At 40.6% G+C, this 11,885-nt stretch overlaps 1 pseudogene; it reads left to right on the forward strand.

Annotated features, from left to right (window-relative positions):
• Positions 1–232: 232 nt before the first annotated feature.
• Positions 233–350, forward strand: LOC124607897 (annotated as a pseudogene).
• Positions 351–11,885: the final 11,535 nt, after the last annotated feature.

An 11,885-nucleotide genomic window follows, 5' to 3' on the forward strand; every position in this document is an offset into this window, starting at 1 on the left:
AAACTCACTGTATTATATAATAAAGAAAGGTCACTTGATTAATACCACCGTCAAGTACCTATGAGTGTATTGCTGTAATGATTGAAGGTACAATAACCAAACAGATATAGCTGTGAGGGAGGGAGAACCAATAACGAGATTGAGCTACGTATGAGAAGGATCTTGTCATTCCATAAGCATCTTCGCCGGCAGAACTCTAGTATTTGCTATAATCCCCACTCTTGCTGCTTTGGGCAACGACCTTGCCACAGTGGATTCACAGGTTCCCGTCAGATCACCGAAGTTAAGCGCTGTTGGGCGTGGCAGGCACTTGGATGGGTGACCATCAGGGACGCCATGCGCTGTTGCCATTTTTCGGGTTAGACTCAGCCTCGTGATGCCAATGGCGAAGCTATTCGATCGAGCAGTAGCGGATCCGATCGAAGGAAACCATCATAACGACCGGGAGAGTGGTGTGCTGACCACACGCCCCTCCTATCCGTATTCTCAGCTGAGGATGACACGGCTGTCGGGTGGTCCCGATGGGATACTTGAGACCTGAAGACGGAGTGCTTATTGCTGCTTTGCATAACAAACAATAGTGCTTTGCAAAATTCGTCTGAATGTATGGTGCTTGATAAAGTTCACGAATATATGTCTACGAGCTACGTACAGTTAGTGATCACAGACACAGCAAAGTGATAATGAGTTTCACGTCATAATAGGTATCTAACTAAGGAATCTGTTTTCGACTGAAGCCGGTCATCGCCTCTTGTTATCTCTAGAGCGCTAGGGAACAACGTGGGTCAGTAGAGATCGCGTTTCCTTGTTCAGCGGTAGTTAGATTCCCTGTAATTCCACAGAGAGACGAGACGAGAAACACAGCATGCGTCGCAGACAGCCTTTCTCACCACTCCTGATACCACGTTCCAATAATAATTAAGATGTGTTACTTCCTCCAACATCCGTCCCATGCAATAAGCACGGGAATGTTACTGAGAGAACATCGTACTCAAATAGAGAGGCTATGCCGACCGTTAATGCAGCGTACCGTCTGAAAATATGAAAGTAAAGAGAGGAAATGATTCGCGAATTCTGAGTGCCTCCTACCACACACAGTATGGAACTTTTTGCTATAGTAAACTGGATAAATGTAAATTTATCAGACAGGGGTAATGCCTAACTGAACTATGTGGTGAAGAACATAACTTCAGGTCACAATGATAAACTATTGTTATCAATTTGCCAGCTGTCCAGTTTTAGTATAAGAAATCTGATTCTATCCTTAGCGAAAGAAAGAAAATACGGAAATGTAAGTGACTCTTTCATCTTATGATTATTAATACAAACGATATGTGATTCAAGCTTCGTTGCTTTCTGTTTCGTGTTCTCACGAAATCAGATAATAAATTATCATTCAGTGCAATAACCAGTTTCAATGTATGGGAAAGTAAAGAAAGGAGACAAAAAAATGGTTCAAATGGCTCTGAGCACTATGGGACTCAACTGCTGTGGTCATAAGTCCCCTAGAACTTAGAACTACTTAAACCTAACTAACCTAAGGACAGCACACAACACCCAGCCATCACGAGGTAGAGAAAATCCCTGACCCCGCCGGGAATCGAACCCGGGGACCCGGGCGTGGGAAGCGAGAACCCTACCACACGACCACGAGATGCGGGTTTTAAGTGAGGGGAGGCGGCATATAAATAGTCAAATGTGTGTGTGTTCCTAAAGGACCAAACTGCTGAGGTCATCGGTCCCTAGACTTACACACTACTTAAACTAACTTATGCTATGAGCAACACACACACCCCCATGCCCAAGGGAGGATTCGAACCTCCGGCGGGAGGGGCCGCACAATCCCTGACGTGGTGCCTCAAACGGCGTGGCCAGCCCGCACGCCGGAGGGGAAAATTAAATATAATTATCATTCTCAGTCATCACAGCGTAAAAGTCCTTCAGAGATACAGTTTCCAGTGCGAGTAATAGTTCGTGAGCCTCTTAAAGCAAAGAAAAAAAAAGTAAGGGATAGTCCGGGAGAGTTGGACCACTGACTGAGACCAACTACTGGCGTATTTAACAAAGACGCCACTATAGAGTGGCTCCCACTACTTACAAGGAAGCTCTCCTGTGAACAAACGTGGTGCTTAAGTGTGTTACTATCATTTTCAGCTAGTTCTGGAGAAAAATCACAATTTCTGTTATGTTAACCCGAAAACTTACATAATTTTAATATTAAGGCTTACATTGCACAGTATTGATGTAGTTTTTCTATTTACTCCGAGCTTGGCAAATTGTTAGTCATGAAACTAACTTAAATTGGCCACCGAGTTTGCTACCTGAAGATAGAATTGGTTCGTAATTCCAAAAACTTGTTTCAGATGGACCAGTGTTACTAGGGAGAGATGGCTCAGCTGTTTTAATGTTGGAGAGATGGTACACTGTTACATATACCTTCTAGTCATATGGAAAAAACCCATGAAGAAGATGGCAATCCCAGATCGCTTATCTTCCGTAATATACGGTCTCCACCAACAAATGGAAGATAAGAATCTCACAGTCCTTCAAAGACCAACTTCGAACTCCACCCCAACTAAACTCGACATTTCCAAGATTACAACCTCAAAACTGACTTCTCCTAAGCAAACACAACAAAACTTTTCCAAGAAAATCACCTATTCCTTTCAGTGATGAAACCATGAATTTTAAGAGTTAACCAGCAACTGTATCCAAATACTGAACCTGCAAAGAAAGAGGGATAATAAAAGAAAGGAAAATTGCTCAAAAAGACCACCAAAAGGAGATACTAATGAGAAGGAAAATAGTGAAGAAACTAAAAAGAAAAAGGTTACATGTAGCTCACCGTTTTCGTCAGATGAACACATTGTAGAACATTAAGAAATTAAATTTGATGAGAGATGAAGATTAATGTATTTGGTGTGTGAAATCTATTATGAAACTAATCAAAATGACTATTGGATTACATTTGTTTCCTGTTCACGATATTCACATGAATATTATTCAATATTGGTTAGTATGTATAATTGCTGAGGGTTAGTCTCGTTTCGGCACACGGTTTTAATCTGCTCGGAAGTTTCGAATCAGCGCACACTCCGCTGCAGAGTGAAAATTTCATTCAAGAGAGGCTAATGCTTGAAAAAAACCAGTAGCCCATTAGAAAAGTTAATGTTAAATCAATATCTTTAATAAACTGATAAAATACTACGTAATAGCGTAATTCTGTATTCACTGTGAGCCGTGGGGGTTTTCTCGCGATGTATCGATACCACTGTTCTTATGGTCTTAGACTAAGATGTTGCTGCTGGAGCGCAGCGCCCTCTGCTGTGGCGGCTCCGGTTGTGGCGGTTGGTTTGCTGGGCAGTATGAGCTTTCCGTGGGGTCTCTTGGCCCCAGTGTCAGCCGTTTGGGTCATGTTACCCTTTGTAAGTTACTGTGTACCATCGTAACTTGAGCTGAGATTTATCAGAAGGGCACCGAGCTGTCAGATCAGTATTCACTATTATTTTGGTCTGCCTTCCTTCTGTTTCTTGGGTACGTACGCCCGTGTCTCCGTGGTATTCGAAGGACAATGAGAATCCAATATCTGGTAGATATTTTAGAGTGATTCATATGCTGATATCTTATTATAATTTGTTTAACGTGTTAACATTATGTATTCGCGGTGTTAGTGAACCATTAGCCGGTGTAAAGCGTCGTGTACAAAAGAAAGCTTGTTTCGAAGGTTGGCGGTGTGCATAGCGTATGCGTTAATAATCTTCTGTACCTCATTGCTAGTACGTGCTACCCGGGATTGGGCCCCACTTTATCGCGACCTGTCGGTTTTCTTAGGCGGGTTTTTACGTCATTTGGAGTACATTCACTCGGCAGTTCCCCGCTGTCTGTCTTTCGCGCTATTTCCTCCAACCGCAGCCACACTGCTTAGTGTTCCTGTTCGAGTTGAGTTTATACTCTGAATAACTCTGAATTTATATCCGTTAGGTTGTGGCCTTCAACTTAAGAAAATGTTGCTGGCATCCCAACGTACACCCGCTGTGCGGGGCTCATTTGTCAGGCAGCGTGCGGTCAGGGCGGGCCTGTGTTTACATTGCAGCTGCTGTAAGCTAAGTTACAATAATGTTTCATGGCTGTATGAATAATTAGGAATCATCAACGTCCATTTGGCTTTGATATCTATGAACGAATCATTCGTGAATTGAAATTTTAAAAATTGGTAGCATTTGAAATTCGGCGGATATTTGTACTTAAGTGCCTCGTTTTTGAAACTGATGACTAGTGCTACCTGTGAACGGATTGTATCAGATAACGTTGGCTAGCTACGTCGCTGGATCTTTCCCAAACAGAGAAAATTCGGAGAATTATGAGAACGGCACTTGTGTCATCTCGGGATTTTGACGATATAAAGCTTCAGGTGGAGAGAATTTTGCTCGATATCCCTCAGGAGGACTTCCAAATATTCTAAGAATCAGTGCCAAGGTGAATAGCTACTTGCAGAAAGGTCAGAGGGAAACAAATCCGTTATTGACTTGCTCAATCATTCATGTTTATTCTCTTGAATAAATAATAAATTTTCATTCCTTTCGTTATCTGCACATTTAAATCACGTCTAACGATTTCCGTCTCATTCTGAAGATTTCTTCGCAGTGCGTAGTTTTTTTGTCTTAGAGTGCACTCAGTAATTACGAATAACGATTAACAAAACCAAGAATGATGAAAGTAGATGAAAAAAATACAGATTACTGAAATCTCAACTTCGTATATAAAATTGATATACTTTTTCACTTGGAGGCAAAACTACAGAAGTCGTTGTATACACTCCGTAAATAAAGAAGTGTTTTCAACAAAAATGTTAAGTGACGAGAATGTTGCTAAAGAATGGAGGATACGACTGTTCACAGTGTAAACCACAGATTTTTATGCCAGGAAATGCACGGACTACTTTACTAGAATGTCTTGTATAAGTCAGAAAGGGTCGGTCGTGCAGCGTCGCTTCTAATTCCCAGTCTTTATCACATAATTTTCACCAACCATCTGGATTGTAGCAGAAGAGACTACCGAAAGCGAATTCAGTTTTAGAAGAAAGTTAACTAAAATACATGGAATGGATAGATAAATTGCCTAAGATATTAAAACGATTTAGTATTCAGTTCCAATGAGTATTCATTAATGGTGGCGTCACACAGATTTGCAGGTAAAAATGATATATCGGTTGGACACTAATAATGAGGAAGCAATGAATATGCAATGCCAGCAGAGGTTTCAAACACAGTAGCAAATATGAATTAATTCCACAAAACAAGACATTAACTCTCGAAAATGAGTAGCAAAAACTTAAACGTTCGACAACATAAAAATCTTATCGACAGCCGATACGAAAATTAAAACATTTCAAAAATGTCAATCACTATCGCTATAAAACAAGTAACTAGTTCGTCACATCATTATAAATAACAAAAGTAGCGAAGTACTGCGGATCACAAGTGTCTCACATTGCTTCAGAAACATTGAAGTTCGCACCAACAACAACAGGAATATTTCTAAGTATCATCAAATATTTGAGTTCTGAATGAACCTTCAGGAAATTATTCTAACTCCTGTGAAATCTAAAAATAGTCATCTGGCGCTTTTAAGAGAATATTTAAGTCCAACAAACGCTAACCTACGATACGCAGCACTCTGGCTGCTCAATTCGTCGCTAATGTACTGAACCAAGCGATCACTACGCAAAAGACCTTGTGAGACGAGTTGCTTGTCCTTTCATGCACTTCGTGACGTCCTGATTACTGATTTCATTATAAGCATTTGAGAAATGGACAATAAGAACCGCACCATTCACCAGGATATAGAGAAAATCTTAGTCACATTGCGGCCTCTCACTGAAGTACTTACACATTGTTAGCAATATTATAACAAAAATATACGAATGCAGGCTTATATTCAGTCATGCAACGTGTTTAAGGTCAATTGAGAGTTACACTTACTTCATACAAAATACAGTGAGTGATGATTGAACATACATTGGGAATATTGGGCAATCATGTGGGGCACTCATGCCATTCTTATGTTACGGGTATGTATGGAGGATTCATAATACTGCAGAATTTGTATTAAAAATTGTTAAATTATATAATTTTTATATACATGCCTGATTCTTTAAGTTACGTTTTGAAGTGGTTATTAAATCGTCAGTTTTCATAAGAAAATTTATAACTATGTATTGCTTCATTCACTTGTTACTAATTTATTTAGTAAACTACAGTAATAGAAACTTTATATCTTTTAAATCACAGGGTTTGGAATTATGCTTAAAGCAACAATGAGTTCATCTCAACACTGTGATTTATCTCGTGTATCTGCTTTCTGCATAGCATATATACAAGTTAGTAATAAATTTGTCTACGCAATATATTTAAGTGCTAAACATTGCTAGGTCACAGGTTAACGTAATGGCGAGGTAGGAATTGCACGTGTGAAATGCTGGTACATTAAAAACCGGTGTAACCACCAGAATGTTGAATGCAAACATGGAAACGTGCATAACGTGCATATACTGTGTTACAGCGCGTATTTAAATCAAACTTTATTTGCACTATCTTAGTGGCAATGTTGAAACGAAGTCTACCACTTATCGCTTTGTCGCACATTTTTTCCCGTCAGTGTATTTTAATTAACCGTGGACGACACTGGCCGCTCTGTCATGCCGGAGAAGAGTGTCGCAACCCTAGGCCGGCTGGGACGTTCCCGCTGATCAGCTGTGGCGGGCTTAAGCACACCGCTATCCTCCTCCTTCGGCCGTCCCGCCGTACGGCTGGTCGCGCCTTCAAATACCACCAGCTGTTCCTTCATGAGCCAAACTCTCGTATTCTCAAAAAGAAGAAGCTTTTCCAAACAGAAGATGAGGTCCTACGGTATACACAAATGAAACTTATGAAATACCATGAAGAATATGCCTGAACAACATGAAATATTTGGCCAAAGATTGCTGTCAAGAGACAGGGCAGGTTTGTGAGACATGTACTACGATATCCAAGATACTCAAACGGTCACTAGACAGAACTGGTAATACCATCTTTGAAATGGTGACGTTGCACTGCCATTCTCATTTCCAGTTCCCATCTTACAAGGGGAGGCCATGATTTCCGGATCGCGTATTTACTTGAAACTTTGCACTCTTTTAATAGTCCATTATGAAAACACTATGTGCAAGTAGTAAGGGTTACTAATTAGACGATTTCGTGAAAGTCGCCAGAGGAATTTCACGCGTCGACGAGATGCCGGTCGTTGCGACCTTTAACAAGAGATGATAGCGGTATTGTGGTTAGCGTTCAAGCTACGTAAGCGGTGGAACGCTGGATCGAGTCCCAATCTTCTCATTCTTTAATTTTTATGTTTTCAAGACTAGTCGTATTATTTCACATACAGGGTGTTTCACAATCCATGTTACACTCTTCTAGAGGTTGTAGACGGAACTTAATTGATCAAGTATTACACAGGAACCCAGATCGGGAAACGTTTGGCTGCGATGTAACAAAGAAAAGAAGAGCTACTCATTCACCTCTAGAAATTTATTGAGCAGTTCACCTTTTACAACAGGCTATCCACTTTCATGAATGGTTCGATGACACGATGTCACGTGATGTCCTCTGCTTGTATCTGATTGTTTTCACGCTTTCTGGTGATGCATCAGTTGACATTACTGTAACGAGTAACGCAGTATGAGGTGTCCGATTTTCATTTATTTTCAGTATTTAGAATATGTTCGGCTTATTTATACAGATGTGCTACTGTGTTTTTTGTGATGTAAAAAGCATCTGTCATTGATATAAATGTGGACATGGCACTTTGCAGAAATTATTTTATGTTTTTAAGTATTTTAGTTATGACAAACGTTTGATAATGTGCTGATTTTTTTATCCACATCACAACTTCACCTCACGTCCAAAGTAAAATGAACACTTTTCATAACAAAAATACTTTTAAGACCTGAAGGTGACACCAAAGTCTGTCGAAACTGGTTGTCTTAAATAAAGAAATATTTATACTAACCCGGCTGTTGAATATTCGATTGCAGTCTTTCTCGGCGTATTACACTGATGAATTCTTCTGGGGTTATCAGCCGAGTGGTGGCGTCGTCTTGTAGCAACGTTTCAATGAGTTTCGTACCCATCATCTGCTGGCGAGGAAGATGGGTAAGAAACTCACTGAAACGTTGCGACAAGACGACGCCACCACTCGCCTGATAACCCGAGAAGAATTCATCAGGCTGTTGAATGTTATTACCAAGTAAGACAGATCGCTCCTTCAGCCTTCTTAAAATTAGAACTTTCTACAGAGTTATAATATGGCAAAATTTGTGTTAATGTACGATTAATCAACTGGTGTGCTTTCGACATTACTTACTGCAGGATGATGTTTTTCACGCAGACACGGAAAACATAAATTACAACGGCATATATTACATCGAATGAATGCAAATTTCCCGCAGGCACGTGAAATCTCCAGATTTTCTAATGAAAAAGAAAGCTCCTTAGGACTTTTTGAAAAATTCTCTTTCTTCCGACAGTTTGGATAAAAACCATACGTAAAGCAATATGTTCATAAGTATAGGTGCAGAAAATTCGTGGCGTATTGCTGAATGTATTTTAATAGCATCTTTCCGAGGAACAATTTCTTGTCCGTTACCAATCAAATATGAACAAGTCGTAAGGCTCCCGAAAACTTTTTGAGTTGCCTATAAAAATAAAATTACATCACATTTCTTGCAATAATAAAAATTAGTAAACAGCCAAAGAAAACAATATAAAATGTGAGACCTGAGTTTCTCTTCTCTTTCAAGCAACTTACGGTAATTCAGCCAGGTAATATTTACAGCGACCGCCTATACTTTGGCGGGAGTACACCCCGCCATTTTCAAGGCACAAACTGCAACGTACAGGCGATGTATAAGCAAATTTAAAACCACGGTTCCTGGAGTAATTCAGGAAAGATAACACACACACATTGAACACTAGTGCCACCAAAGATGACCAAAGTCAGAGGTATCGATAGTGAAAGACTACGAAGTAGCAGGTGAGGTAACATTTACTCTGTCATTCTGTTTTTTGACAGGGAATGGAGAAGGATTTTAAGCAGAGTTTAAAAAAAACCTCGATACCTGTTTACAAGGTTGCTCGCTAATTTAATCTCAACAGCTTCATTAATAACACTGTCCCAATGGTGCTTGCTTGGTGGTTGCTTCGAAATTGTCTGATCTCTCTAGGGATTGGTTGGAGGGTGCCTCTTGGACTCAAGTTGATTGGGAATACAATTCTGTTACTGCTCGGCATTTGGTGAAGTTTGAACGTTTCCGTCGCTCGGAGTCTGATTTTATATCTCGACATTCTGTGATAAATCTCACAGAGAAATCTTTGGACGACGCAACCTTATCCGTGCTAGGAAAGGGTTTAAATTTAGCACCCACACCGAAGAGTTTGCCGATAGTTGATTTTATTACTTCAATTGAACAGGCAGTTTGCAAGCTACCTCCTGACGCTACGGATGAGGTTAGGAGGGATGCATGTTGTGTGTTGACTAGGGCTCGTCCACCCAAGTGTAATTTAACAGCAGCAGAGGGGGCTGCTTTACGCTCCCTCAGAGTTGGTCCCGACATTGTTATTTTACCTGCAGACAAGGGCAATGCCACCATTGTTTTAAAGAAACAGTATTATGTACGAAAGAGGCAATGTTCATTATTCGACTCAGCGTATCGCATGACCGATGTTGGCCCCACGAATATTGTTGAAAGAAAGACCAACAGGCCCCAGAAGAAAAGTAGTTTGTCGTAGGACACTATCAAGAGTCTTAACACCTGTAGTGCTATTTCCCTAGATTACATGGCCTTCCGAAAGTACAAAAGGAAGGGGTTCCTTTCCGTCTTATAGAGAGCAATAACGGCGCTCCGACATATCGTCTAGCCAATCATCTTGCTTCTCTGTTAAGCCCACATGTTGGTCGGTGTGAACATCATATCAGGAACTCAGCAGATTTCTTATGTTGTTTGGAGTTGAATGAGGTGCAATGACTCTGATATTTTAGTAAGTTTTGATGTGGTCTCTCTTTTCACTCGTGTTCCTCTGTCTGATTTGTTGCGGTTAATTGAGGTTAGGTATGGTGGTGAATTAATTAATCTCTTTCGATTAGTGTTGACATCCACTTACTTTTTATTCAATGACCAGAATTGCGTGCAGACAGACGCAGTTGCGATGAGTAGCCCGTTGTCTCCTGTGACTGCAAATTTGTTTATGGAAGACTTCGAGGAACGTGCATTGGAATCGGCGCCTTTGAAACCCGGATATTTCGTGATGTATGTTGATGATACTTTTGTTGTTTGGCCTCATGGTAGGGACAATTTGAATGCCTTTTTAGAAGATCTGAACTCGATACACCTGAACATTCGTCTTACGGTGGAGGTGGAAGAGGATGGTTGCCTCCGCTTTCTTTTTTCTAGAGGTAGGTTGATGGATCATAGGCACATGCAGTTTACCAGAAACGTACTCGCACTGACTTGTATTTACAAGCTAATAGTTGTCACCATCCGGCTTAGCGTGAAAGGGTACTTCGTACCTTGGTACAAAGCGCAAATGTCATTTCTGACACTGAGACTTCGCCAGCTAAGTTGGCCCATCTCGAAGCTACATTTCATCAGAATAGTTATAGTCAAAGGCAGATTGAACGTGCATTGTTCTATCGACCAGATGTGCAAAATACTGAGTCGATACCTAAGTCTACTACCTTTTTTGCCTTACGCAGGATGCACTTCCAAATGATCGGTCGTATTTTACTGAAATATGATGTGAAATGTGTTTTCCGACCTCCACGTAAAATCAGAGTGCCTTTGGGTTCTGTTAAGGATGATCATGGTTTGCGAAAGGCGGGTGTATATAAGATACCTTGTAGCTGTGGCATGGCATACATTGGTCAAACTACAAGCACCGTGAAGGACCGATGTACTGAGCGTAAACGGCACACACGATTACAGCAGCCAAGTAGATCTGCTATTGCTGAACATTGTTTGGATACTGGTCACCCTACGTTATATAACAATACAGAGATATTGGCATGCACGCTCAGCTATTGGGACAGTGTTATTAAGGAAGCTGTTGAGATTAAATTAGCGAGTAACCTTGTAAATAGGGACGGAGGTTTTGTTTAAACTCTGCTTGGAATCCTTCGCTCTCCCTTGGAGAGAAAAAAAAAAGAATAAGAGGAAGAAGAAGAGGGACAGAGTCAATGTTACCTCACCGGCTACTCGAAGTCTTTCACTATCGGTACTTCTGTCTTTGATCACCTTTGTTTTCTGGGTCTGTGTAAGTATGTCAACTTTCCTGAGTTACTCCAAGAACCAAGGTTTAAAATTTGCTTGCACACATCGCCTCTCCGTTGCAGTTTGTGCCTTGAAAATGGCTGGGTGAACTCCCGCCGAAATATCGGTGGTCCCAGTTAATATTACATGACTGAATTCCCGTAAGCTGTTTGGAAAAAAAAAAAAAAAAAAAAAAAAAAAAAAAAAAAAAAAAAAACACTAGAAAACCAATAAAGTTCGTGCAATGCACGTGTCTTTTAATTACTTTACCTTTCAAATATGGGACACATGAAATAAAATGATTAGTATTGGGAAAATATAATTTAAAAAGAGGAACATGAAGAGTGAGTCGATCCAGCGATTCACAGGCTATGGAATTTGAAGGCTAACCACGCCGCCATCTCGTAAACAGGGCCGCAAAACACCGGTAAAGGATCGATTTCATTTTCTCGAATCGCCTAAATAGTACGCCTTACTACAGGCACATTATGTGGTCCTTATGGATTGTTAAGGTTTGAAGTTAATCCGTAATCCGAACGTCGCC

Source organism: Schistocerca americana, chromosome 3 (genome assembly GCF_021461395.2).
Source record: "Schistocerca americana isolate TAMUIC-IGC-003095 chromosome 3, iqSchAmer2.1, whole genome shotgun sequence".
NCBI lineage: Eukaryota > Metazoa > Arthropoda > Insecta > Orthoptera > Acrididae > Schistocerca > Schistocerca americana.